This window comes from Anolis carolinensis, chromosome 1, assembly GCF_035594765.1.
Source record: "Anolis carolinensis isolate JA03-04 chromosome 1, rAnoCar3.1.pri, whole genome shotgun sequence".
NCBI lineage: Eukaryota > Metazoa > Chordata > Lepidosauria > Squamata > Dactyloidae > Anolis > Anolis carolinensis.
The window spans coordinates 8,029,475-8,042,707 of NC_085841.1; the positions used below are offsets into that span (position 1 = coordinate 8,029,475).

General features: G+C 42.6%; 1 long non-coding RNA gene across 1 annotated transcript; it reads right to left on the reverse strand.

The window, feature by feature from the left end:
• Positions 1–7,771: 7,771 nt before the first annotated feature.
• LOC103280086 (uncharacterized) lies at positions 7,772–12,834 on the reverse strand. Its single transcript, XR_507152.3, has 4 exons — positions 12,688–12,834; positions 10,553–10,638; positions 9,637–9,769; positions 7,772–8,916 (listed from the first exon to the last, which is right to left on the reverse strand). It is a non-coding gene; the product is annotated as an uncharacterized LOC103280086 (long non-coding RNA).
• Between the last annotated feature and the right edge of the window lie 399 nt (positions 12,835–13,233).

The window sequence follows — 13,233 nt, forward strand, 5'->3', positions numbered from 1 at the left end:
AACAGTGGAAGCTCACCCTATTCCCTGAATTTGAACCGCTTACCTTTTGGTCAGCAAGTTCAGCAGCTCAGCGGTTTAATCCGCTGTGCCACCAGGGGCTTCATATATTGTTAATTCTGATAAAATAGGAGGTCAAGGGACAAATACTGCACATTTAAAGTATCTATTGTTAATTGCAAAAAAGTTATCAAGAAATAAAGACAGAGAGAATGCAGTGCAGGAGACCCACTAGAGGGCAATGAAACAGAAGAGAAAAGGGGTTTCCTAGAAGTTTGCGGGAAAATACAAATGACACCCTGGATTCCTAAAAGTAGTTATTCTTCTATTGTATAATGAAGCATAAGAAAAACAATAGGCCCTGAAATGTGGGATGTTCAGATGCATTTTCTAAACAACACAGCATTGAAGGAGGTGAAGAAGGGTGCGGTCCTAAATTGTGATGCCTCATGGGCCTTGTAGTCCTGTTCCTAGTGCCATCGTGGCAGATGAAGACGAAAACATGGGGTTTTCGCCGGTTCAACAAGAGCCGGAATCTTTTCACCTGCCGGATGTTGATGTTTGTACCCAAGAACTTAGTAAAACAGACCTTGGGCATTCCTCTCCTCCGTTCCCTAGGAGAGAGTCCTATTCTGCAGACAGAGGAGTGAGGGAACAGAATTGCAGGAGTTTACGGATTGCAGCCAAACAATAGGCTGATTAGACCTGCTTCCCTTGGGAAATTCTAAGGAGTCTTGCATCTGGCCAAAGTTGGGTTTCGCTTCTCGTTCTCTAGGGAAAGAGGTTGTTGGCGGGAAAACGAGACCCCAATATAGGTGCCTGACACGGGAGAATCTTTGCGGAGTCAACAGAGCAGCTTCAGGAGTAAGATCATGTGTGGACTTCGTAACCCCAGTTCCTTGCTTCCCGGATCAAGTATTCAAGAATTGCCTTGCCTTGCTTTTAACCACGGACCTTGTTCCAAGAATCACTGTTTGCCTTGTTCCTAGTCACGGACCTTGTTAAAGAACCAAGATTGTATCCAGCCTTGTTGTCAAGAGAGATTGGCCTCCGTGTATGGTTCTTGGTGCCCTGCTGCCTCGGGTCTGACATAAATCAATAGAATCACAGAATATACATAGCACAATATAACTCAAGTGTATACCTCAAGAATATAATTTTGTGATTCTAGGACAAGCAGGTAGCAGTTGCCTTAATCCAGAGACAAAGAATGCCACATGAATGGTGAATGTTTTAAAAAATGGATGTCCTCTTGGTCTAAAAACGTTTGGAACTTGTGACAAAACCAGAAAGTGCTGTGTGCTGATAGGGTAAGATTTCTCCTTCTCAGTCTTTGGAAGCAAATATGTTCGGTATTCAAATGGTTCAAATCATTGATTTTCTATTTCTTTGGATTATGAGCCTGGGAAGCTGAAGGTGGCAGTGTTATTTTAAGAGTCCCGCTATCTTTTAGTGTTGTTTCTTCACATGTAGGATTCTGCTGTCACTATATTGTTGAAGATTAATGATTGCAAGGCCTTGATATCCTTGAGAATACCACTACCCCAAAATACATGCAATAAAAACAATTAGTCATGGCAATACTGATATATTTTGAATTGCATGCTGACCTTTTGTTGGCTAAATCGCATAGTGGAAATTAAGGTGTACATCAGATCAGATGACATGTTAGGACTGCACACATAAACCCACCAGCGTGAAAAGCCCCAGAGGAACCTGATATCTTGGAGGCTTGGAGAGCTTGTTTGTGTGGGAAGGCTGTTCCTGGTAGTGGTGGTAACTTCAGGGCTCTGTGGTGTGAGGAGGAGGAGGAGGAAGAGGAGGAGGAACACATAGTCATTCCTGTCACTTAGCTGCAGATCCTATTGGGCATCCCTCGCAGTTTTCTCACTTCCCCAGGCTCAGTCTCATGCGGTTCCCAGCTGAATTCATTCACAAGACCTTCAAAACCTCCTCCTTGGTTTTGAAGGCCTTGTGAATGAGGCTGGTTGGGAATTTTATGAGGCTAGTCAATTTGCCAGTCTCAGCCTGACAGATTGACAAGGCTTCCCAAATGACTTCATTCATGTTGCCTCTTTCTCTGATGTTCTATGCCTGAACTGTTAGGTGATTAACATTCAAGGGGAAATGCATCTTTTGTAATGTACACTTTCAAAATTGAGGTGGACATTATATTTGAGTAAATACAGTTGTCTGCTCATATACAAATATGTAAGGATAGTTGCCTCCTAAATGTGAATAAGTGACATTACCAAGGAAAGGAAGCAGAGCTGCTGTGTGTTTCTTCAGAAAGTAATAGCATAGAATTGGCAGAGGCCTGAGGGCCATCCAATCTATTCCCTGCCATGGAGGAACGTATATTCAGTCACTTTCGAAAAACCTACAAAAAAAGACTCCACCACACCCCACGGTAGAGTATTCTACTGACAAATAGTAAGTAGTTCTTCCTAATGTTTAAGTGGCATCTCTCTTCTTGTAGTTTGAATCCATTCCTCCATGTCCCCAACTCTGAAGGAGCAGAAAACAAGCTTTTTCCTTTTTCAATATAACATCATTTCGAATACTTGAATCTCATGCCACTTCTTAATCTTCTCCAGAAAAAACCTACCCAAATCCCCAAGCCACTCCTCATAGGACATGGTTTCCAGGCTCTTTACCCTCCTTGGACATATCCAATTAGTCTATATCTTTCTTGAATTGCTCTGCCCAAAACTAGGCATAGTATTCCAAGTGAGGTCTAACCAAAGCAAAATAGAACTAGTATAGAACAAAACAGAACTGCAACAATGGGGCATCACTCTCAGGAGGGTTCTGGTAGACCCACTGATTCGCCCCTTGGACATCGGGCTGAGTATTGACATTCAAGAGTCCCCAATTCTAAGTCATGCTTATTCTACCTCCGAATCCCACAACAAGACTCCAGTCTTGTTTAGTCGCCTTCCCATTCATGTTGATGATAAATCAACTGACCCCTCTCTCCCATTAGTGGAGAGAAGCTCCTTCTCTAAACAAACAAGTACCCTTGGAGGCTCTCCTTGCCAGGACAGCTGACTAGTCCCGGCAACTGGCAATTCCACCCAGTTTATCCATCAGGGGGAAGAAGGCTTTCATGGAGGTGGCCCCATTGAGGTGATATGGGGGAGGAGAAAGCACGGTCACTATCGACCCGGGGAGAAGCGCAACAGAGTTTTTGCGACCCTGGAGAGGTCTAGGTGCGGTAGTCTTCAGGACAGACCCCCCAACCTCAAGGTCCTGCTTTTGAATGCCAGATCCGTCAACGGTAAAACAGCTATCATCCAGGATTTGATCCTGGATGAGGGGGCGGATCTGGCATGCATCACCGAGACGTGGCTGGATGAGCTGGGAGGTGTGAATCTCACCCAGCTGTGTCCTCCAGGTTTCGCGGTGCATCAACAGGCCAGGGTTGGGGGGCGGGGAGGAGGAGCTGCGGTGATCTTTAGGCAGTCCATCGCCCTGATCAGATGCGCCGTTCCGCAATCTCCGAGGTTCGAGTGTGTTTTCCTGAGGGTGGGAGCCCGAGACAGCTTGGGGATTCTGCTGGTGTACCGTCCACCCCGTGACCCAGCAGTCTCTCTGTCTGAGCTAGCAGAAGTGGTCTCCAATGCGGCTCTTGTCTCCCAACAACTGATAGTGTTGGGAGACTTTAACATTCATGCTGAGACCACATTGACAGGAGCAGCTCAGGATTTCATGGCTGCCATGACAACCATGGGGCTGTCTCAAATTATATCTGGGCCCACACATCAGGCAGGACACACCTTGGACCTTGTTTTTGTTGTGGACGGTGGGACAGTCAGAGTGGAAGAGCAAAATATTCTTCCATTGTCATGGTCTGACCATCATCTGATCTGTTTAAGTATCGCCGTTTCTTCTAACCTCCGCAGGGGTGGTGGACCCATTAAGATGGTCCGCCCCAGGAGACTGATGGATCCGGATGGACTTCTGAGGTCTCTTGGGGATCTTCCTGTCTTGGAGACTGGCGATCCTGTCGATGCCCTGGCTGATCGCTATAACAGGGAGTTGGCAAGGGCACTGGACACGATCGCTCCCGAACGTCCCCTCTCGCTACGTAGAGCCACGTCGACTCCTTGGTTCACTGAGGAGCTGGCTGTGATGAAGCGTGCGCGGAGGGGACTAGAGTGCATCTGGAGGAAATCTCGGGATGTGTCTGACCAAGCACGGGCTAAAGCCGCTATTAGGGCTTACTCCGTGGCTTTGCGAGCAGCCAGGAAAGCTTTCACGACTGCCCGCATAGCGTCTGCGGCCAATAGGCCATCGGAGTTGTTCCGAGTTGTTGGGGAGCTCCTACGGCCTCCTGAGGCACAGGGGCTTCCCGATGACTCGGCAACTAGGTGCAGCGATTTCGCTCACCATTTTGCAGGCAAAGTTGCTCAGATACGCCTTGAGCTAGACTCCAGTTTAATTGTAGTTCAAGAGGAGGTAACCGAGGTACCTGTCTGTTCGATCTTATGGGATTCTTTCCGGCTTGTTCTTCCTGATGATGTGGAGGGGATTCTCGGGTCTGTGAGGGCGACCACCTGCGCTCTGGATCCTTGCCCCTCCTGGTTGGTCAAGCTGGCCAAAGATGGGTTGTTGGATTGGTTTGTGACCATAATAAATGCCTCTTTGGTTCAGGGGTCAGTTCCATCCTGCTTTAAGCAGGCGGTAGTAAAACCACTATTAAAAAAGCCTTCGCTTGATCCATCTATTTGTAACAACTACAGACCAATCTCCAACCTCCCATTTTTGGGCAAGGTGCTGGAGCGGGTGGTTGCCAAGCAGCTCCAGGAGTTTCTCGATGACACTGATTTTCTGGACTGCTCGCAGTCTGGCTTCAGGCCTGGGCACAGTACCGAGACGGCGTTGGTCGCCTTGGTGGATGACCTCCGCAGAGAGCTGGACAGGGGGAGTGTGACCCTGCTGGTTCTCTTGGATATCTCAGCGGCTTTCGATACCATCGACCATGGTATCCTTCTGGGGAGGCTCTCTGGGATGGGGCTTGGTGGCACTGTGCTGCAGTGGCTCCGGTCCTTCTTGGGGGGTCGTTCCCAGATGGTGAAGCTGGGGGACTCCTGCTCGGGCCCCTGGCCATTGACCTGTGGGGTCCCGCAGGGGTCTATTCTATCCCCCATGCTATTCAACATCTACATGAAACCGCTGGGAGAGGTCATCCGGAGTTTTGGAGGGCGTTGCCATCTCTACGCAGATGACACGCAAATCCACTACTCCTTTCCATCTGAATCCAAGGAAGCCCCTCGGATGCTGAACCAGTGCCTGGCCGCTGTGGCGGACTGGACGAGGAGGAACAAGCTGAGGATCAATCCTGACAAGACAGAGGCCCTCCTGGTCAGTCGCGCGTCGGATCGGGGTATTGGGTGGCAACCTGTCCTGGACGGGGTTGCACTCCCCCTGAAATCACAGGTCCGCAGTTTGGGGGTCCTCCTGGACTCAGCGCTGACGCTTGAGGCTCAGGTGTCGGCGGTGGCCGGGAGGGCCTTCGCACAACTCAAACTTGTGCGCCAACTGCGACCATACCTCGTGAAGTCTGACTTGACCACGGTGGTGCATGCCTTAGTTACCTCTAGGCTGGACTACTGTAATGCGCTCTACGTGGGGCTTCCCTTGAAGACGGCCCGGAAACTACAATTGGTTCAGCGCTCGGCGGCCAGATTAATTACAGGGGCGAGCTACAGGGAGAGATCTACTCCCCTGTTCAAAGAGCTCCACTGGCTGCCGTTCACCTTCCGGTCCCAATTCAAGGTGAACACCATCATTTATAAGGCCCTAAACGGTTTGGGACCCACCTACCTTCGTGACCGTATCTCCTATTATAAACCTGTTCGATCCCTCCGCTCATCCGGGGAGGCCCTTCTTTCGCCACTGCCTTTATCCCAGGCCCGTCTAGTGGGAACGAGAGAGAGGGCCTTTTCTGCTGTGGCCCCCCGACTGTGGAATTCATTGCCCCCTGAGATCAGGCAAGCCCCCACCTTATTGGCTTTTAAGAAAGATCTAAAAACATGGCTTTTTCGATGTGCCTTCGGGGAGTAAATGTTATATACCTTTTTGATTACTCCCCTTGGATTTTATCCTTTGGACTGTTTGGACTGTTCCATCTTATACCCCTGTTCTCTTTATTTATATGCCTCTCTCTCCCGAGTTTTTAATTAAATGTTCATGTGGCCCGCCCTGTCTGCTCTGATTTGTGTTGTAATGTATATGATTATTTTTGTACTATTATATTGTGTTATGATATATTGTTTTATTTTGTTATATTGTATGGTGTCTGGGCATGGCCCCATGTAAGCCGCCCCGAGTCCCCATCGGGGAGATGGTGGCGGGTTATAAATAAAGTTTTATTATTATTATTATTATTATAGTATTACCTTCTTTTATTGAGAACAGAGCTTCCAAAGCTTTGCGTCGCAATATATTACTATGTTGGCTCCAGTGTGTAGGTGTGTCACATGAACATAACATGAAACCTCTGAGTGTATGTGAAATAAGCAATTATATATAAAGTTCTCATGAGGCATTCCTTTTCCCCATACATTTCATTACTGCAATTTATGTATGTGTTCATGTCTCTTATAAGGCATTCATTTAAACTCCAATTTGCTAGTAAAACTGAATCATTATATGGTGAAATGATGCATGTCTTAAAAGTGTGTCACCAACATGAAATGTTTGGAAAGCTTTGATAAAGAATCTATACTCCTATCGATGCAATCAGGAAGCTCATTGGCTTTTTAGCAACCATATTGCACTGTTGACATGTTCAGCTTGTGGTCGACTAAGATTTCTAGATCCATTGCACATGGAAAACATGTGATCTCTTTCACATAGAAATAGCAAATGTTCCACTCATCATGACAGTAGGCAATTGGAGCTATATTTCCTTTAAAACGTGATGTTGTATTTAGTCGTTAAAGCAACAGACATTCAAATAAGTATCAGAGCATAATTGAACTTTCTTTCTGAAATGCTATTTTAATTTACAAACACCTTTTGTAAATGTCTTTTGTAATGTTATTGATTTTATTGAGTTATGTTTTAATTTATGGTTAGTTTTAATTGTTGTTGGATTGGGTGTGTTCCCCAACTAAGCCACCCCGAGTCCCTCCGGGGTGATGGAGATGGGATATAAAAATAAAGATTATTATTATCATCATCAGGGCTTGTAAGATACACCTTGATTTCTGTTATTGATGTTTTTAAAAGATGTTTTAAAGATGTTTTTAAATTGTTAGATTTTAGCCTGTTCTTGTAAGCTGCCCCGAGCCTTAGGGGAGTGGCGGCATATAAGTTTGAATAATAAATAAATAAATAAATCATTATCATCATCTCCTTGTACTGAGTTTCAAAAACTGTGTCCCACATAACATGTGAAGAAGAGCTTTTATTATGAATCTGCTGACATAATTTAAATTTGGCCTTTCTTATCCTTTTGCAGAGAACCAGTTAATTGTTGATACCAGGTATTTCAGCAACAGTTACCAAGTCATGAAGAAGATGGATCACTCCAATTTAGCACCTATAAGCACTTCAGAATAAATTTGCAGGATATGAATGAGTTACTTGTGTTTAGGTTCACAGTCATCACGAGAAGACTATGAGCAACCAACCACCACAGGGCAAGAGTATTTCACACACGCCAGTTTAGTAACACTCTGTTCGCTTGTACAGTTGTTCCAGACAAACCTCTTTTTGAGTTCCACGCACCCACTATTATTGAATATTACAAAACCAATAAACATTAAAGTCTCAGCATATATATTTTTACAACAATACAACAAATAATACATTAGAATTGATACATATGGACTGCTCCCAAAATCCATCCAGTCAGATACTGGCTCAGGAATAAATTGCACGACCCTTCGTCCCATGCTGATCTCCATTTCTGCAACATTTCTTGCAACTTTAAAATCCTAATTAAATTTATTTATTTATTTACAATATTTCTATCCCACCCTTCTTTACCCTGAAGGGGACTCAAGTTGGCTTTACATAAAAAACATACAGAACAAAAGCAAATGGAATCTAGAAATTAACAAAGACTTTCTCCTTTATTCCCCGTTTCCCAAGGGCAAAGAGTTCTTTTTGGATTCCAAGACAATAGAAAATTTTATTGAAAAACAAGCAAAGCACCAAAAAGAGCATACAAACTTAGCAAGTCTCTCAATCAGCTGCCCAGAATTCCAGGACTGACAGCGAAAGATGTCCCAATTGTCAATCATACAGCACCGATCTCAGTCTGTAGATAAGTTCAATCATAAAGCTAACTTCTCTTGACTTCTATAGACATCTCTTATTTGATTGAGCTAGTATATTAATCATGTTAAAGCCTTTAATTGAGCTACTCAAAACGCTAAACATTAGCCTCTGGCCGAGGCTCCCTGAACCATTAAGGAAGTAAACACTTGTTAACTATAAACTATATGCATTTTCAAGGGGGAAAGCAGTAGGGTTCCAAAATGAAACATAGACCAATCTGCTTAAACAAAAAAAAATGTGGGAACCTTGAAAGTATGTCAGTAGTTAATAGTTTTGCTGTAGAGGTGGGTACAAGGCTGAGTCCATGTGGGGAGAAATGCCAGCAAACTGTCTCCAGCTTAGATTCTTTTTCTAAATTGAAGATTGAAGATGTTTGCTAGCATCACAATGGAGGAGGAGATTAGGCCAAGGATGAGAAATAACAGAAGAATCAAGATATAACTATTGGTCTTCTTCTCATGCAGACAATTTCACCTGTCGGTATGGGGCACAACCCAAATAGGCAGGTGATTCTATCAATCAGAATTACAGATAGATTTCTGGGGAGCATCGGTTGCTGAAGGTGGTGAAGTCCACGTGTCACTAGGTGTTGTTGCTCCTTCACATTCAGGACGCCAGCTCTCTCTAGATAAATTTGAAATTTTGAACAAGCAGATTATTAAACTGCCACGACAGTTTTCATTGATGCAGCTATTTACATCACAGAAAGTCTTTACTTGAAATGTCCATGTTTGCATCTTAACCACAACCCTAAACTCATCCCTAACTATAAAGCAACTCTAACCCAGCTCTAACCCTAACCCCAATCCCAATTCTAGTCTTAAATCTGTTCCTAATCATTGTATTCCTGCATGCTTATATAGCTGTATAAAGGATTCTATTTTGTATGTGTGCATGAGAGGGAGAAACAGACTCCACATATTTTACATCTCTACAATTTTAAACATTTTTATTTATTTGCTTGCCTTATTTATACTCTGCTTCTCTCCTCGTGGGAATTCAAGGCAGATAACAACCACACAATCCAAATGCATTTTTAAACAAAGCAATACAATCTTTTTTTTTAAAACCAATTAAATACTACTGTGTGGATTTAGGTTAAAATACAGTTAAATATAATAAATATAATTAAAATTACATTTAATAAATTTTACTCATATTCAGGAAGGAAAGAATTTAAGCTGCACAATGTTCACTGGAGAAAGTGGAGCTGAAAACATTTCCACACTTTCTTTTCCATCCAACTTCTGATCAGTTCTGCATCTGGTTCACCTTCAGAATCTTTGCTACATACTCTGCCTTTAGGCCACGGTATGATGTCTATCCTGAAGAAGGGTGGCTTACCTAAAGCAGCACGTCACACCAAAGTCGCAGCTCCCATATTCACCAAAGCACGAGGGACACTTGGCAACATGATAACAGAAACCTCCATTAATCTCACAGCTGGATACATCATGGGGAGTATCAGGAGATAATCCTGCACAAGGTAAAAGGCTATATTGTTCACTACATACATTATTATTTTAAACTAAATTTCATGCGTTATTTGTACCCCTTCCCACATACGCACAAATACACAATCTACAACTCCCAAACTGCATTCATTCTACAGTGTGGATGCTATGATTGTTTCTTCTATACCCGTGTTTCTCAACCTGTGGGTCCCCAGATGTTTTGGTCTCAGCACTCAACTACCCCACCCCGATTAATCCCAAGACATTGATTCTGTTAGCACTTAAAGAAATGATGAGTAATTTACACATCCTGGCAAAACTGTTTCTACCCAGCCCAGGCAATTATGCTATATGTGTTCTTAAAACTGGTAAGAAATAGCAAATCGGTGGAAAGCTTTTGATCCAACAGAGCCTGATCTGTCAAAAGATTCTCACACAACTCAATTTTTTAATCTTTTATTTAACAACTTTCTATTTTTATTTTTTATTTTTTCCTTTTCCCCTCTCTTTTCTCTTCTATCCTTCCTTCCCTTCACTTTTTCTTCTTTACCGTTACTATCTAATTTACTTCACTAAGTTTCATTTAAATTAATGTATGCAAAAATCATAATAAAGAGTACATTTTTTTAAAAAAAAGATTCTCTGTTTTGTGTTTCTATTTTTAGTGGGCCACAACATATTGCTAAATGATGCCTACTAGTTAAACAACAAAACTACGCTGCACAAGAAGTCCAAAAGTCAATTCAACTTTTTGCACACCCTTTTGCATAGTGCTTATATCTCATTTATTTATTTATTTATTATACCTGGTGTCACCAAGAGTGTTATGAAGAAAGCAGTCAAGAGAAGATGATGGCTTCTCATTACTGATGAACAGATGGATATATTTTCTCTGTAGGAAATACAAGTATATCTATTAGTCATGGGCCCAGTAACCGTTTCAGCTGTTTAATTCATGTTTCTGTACTCTTTTTTTTTCTTTCAGATGGCACGAAACAGTACACCCCCTCCAGTATGAAAATATCAGTGAAACGAAAGGAAAATGAGAATGGTAACCATTTGGTCACCTGAGTTTTGGTGCTCGGCGACAGGCTCTGGCAGGCACTTGCACTTTGGGCCTGCACACTACACACACTCTTTTTCCAAGGAGAGAGTATGCATGGGGCATGCAGGCCCAAAGTGCCAGCACCTGCCAGGGCCTGCAGCTGAGCACCAAGTGCCTCTTACTCAGCACTCTGCACTAAGTGTTCAGCTGCAGGCCTTGGCAGGCGCTGGCACTTTGGGCCTGTATGCCACACATACACTCTCCTTGGCAAACACAATGGAGGGCAAGTCTCGGGCGCTTTGGGCCTGCATGCCACACACACACTCCTTAGCAAACATAATGGAGGGAAAGCCTCAGCAAGCTGCCAGCAAATGTGACACGTTACAACCCCGGACCAAGGATCCTACTATGGGTCCACCCCTAGCTCCAAGGAAGAGACACAAGGTAGGTTTCCTGATTGAAGGGGGAAACAGCAGGGAGAAATGGTGGTGGAGCTGGCTAGTTTCCCCACTCTAGCCCTAAAATGGAGGGAAGGGGAGCATGCCCGCCCATTGCCACCAATGGGTTGGAAATATTCAGGTTACTTTTGGACTAAGGTTGAAGAAGCTCATTCAGAAATGTGCCTGTTTTCAGGAGAGGTGCTCGAAAATGAAAACGGGGCCTTATGAATTAAACAAACAGAAACAAATAACAATTTTATACAAACGCACAAGACTAATATCAATTAAAATCATTTTAATTCTGCATCAGGATGTTGAAATGTATAATAATCTGATCTACTCCTTCGAGAGATGGAACAAATATTCGCAAATGTTCTTCTTAATGAAAACAATGTTGCTTTAAATTGAAATATAGAATATGAATAATAGCAAATCAGCATGCATTTTTTCCATCATCATGAAATGTTTCACTTTTGGAACAAGGAAATGCTAATTATTATTTCTTTGGGGCAAGTCACATTGTTAAGTTTAGAGGAAAACAAAGGAAAATCTCCTCTGGACAAATTTTTGTAAGAAAACTCTATGGTAACTTAATCTTGGAGTCTTTATAAGTCAGATACATACTAGCAGCAATATGATTCTATAATCAGAAAGCTTTCTTGTGTGTATGTGTGGCTGCTGTCTTATGAAGACTCTCTAGTGAAGTTTGCCACTGACTCCCATCCAAGTACTAACTGCGGTTGTCCTTGCTTAGCTTCCATGATCAGATGAGATCTGGTATCTAAACCTTATGATATTGGTAATAATTGCTGATGCCTTTTAAAAAGAAACAAATGAAAAAGGTGATTATTTTTCCAAATATGCACATTCATCGTATCTAAGGAGGACAGAAGAATTCAATTATAGTATTTTACAAAATCATGTGCTCATCCATGCAAAATTTTCTTACCATATATACCATATTGTAAGTTTTTTGTTGTTGGTTGGCGGTTATATCACTTATGTTTTGGGTTGCTGTGAGTACAGCCTCTAAAGCTAGAAGAATTGTTTCCCTATTTCCCCTTCAATGGAGGAGAAAGAAGCAATTTGAGCAAATATCACTGGAGGGTGGGAAAAAGCCATCAGTCAGTCCTCTTATTAATGCCTTCTAATGCTTTCTACCATTTTCCCAAGACCAGGACCAAAAGCAACTTATAATTTACATCAAAGCACAAGTAAAACCACTCAGAGAGAGTTAAAACATACATCAAGTCCCTCTCCTAAGATTTCTTCAAATGTCCCCATGAAGTATATGATTTCTAGAATAAACATATGGGCAAGGGAAGTTTAAACTCCTGATTACTACATGCTGAGATGTTAATGCAAAATATGCACCCTTGCTGTAGCAGAGGATCTGTTTAAGCAAAGCCAGGCAATTCACTTAATTTGACTATAACATAAAAACAACTAGACTCACCAACAAAAGACAATTCTTTCCACTGAAAACCCTATTATAGAGTGTATAGCTGAAGGAGTAGAGTCAATTTTCTTCTTCTGTGGCAGGTGAAACAGAGAAGTGTTATTTTATTTAGACAGGTGTCAAGTATGTATCTTACAATAGCTAGGTCTAGACTTGGGCAATGTGTATAAGGAAATTGCTGGGGAAACTCCCTGGAACTTACCAGAAAGAAGTTAGCAAATTAATCCTTCTAATGTTATCTTAAGAACAAGCAAAGCTTGTCTGCTAATATATTGAGCTCATGTTTCCTTGTTGGTGTCAGATGAATTATTTCTATAACAAAAAGAAAAACTTCAGTTTTTGCTTCCTATAGCAAAGCAGGGATTTTTTGGTCTATAAGAGAAGATTGTGGATGGAAAGAATATTTAAAATTATATGAAAAAAGATTGAAAAAGATTGAAAAAATTAGGTGAGTTGTCACCTAATTTGACAAAGACAAAAAATAATTCACCCAGTCACTCAGTGCTATTTGTGGAGTAGATATCCACCTAAACATTAGGAAGA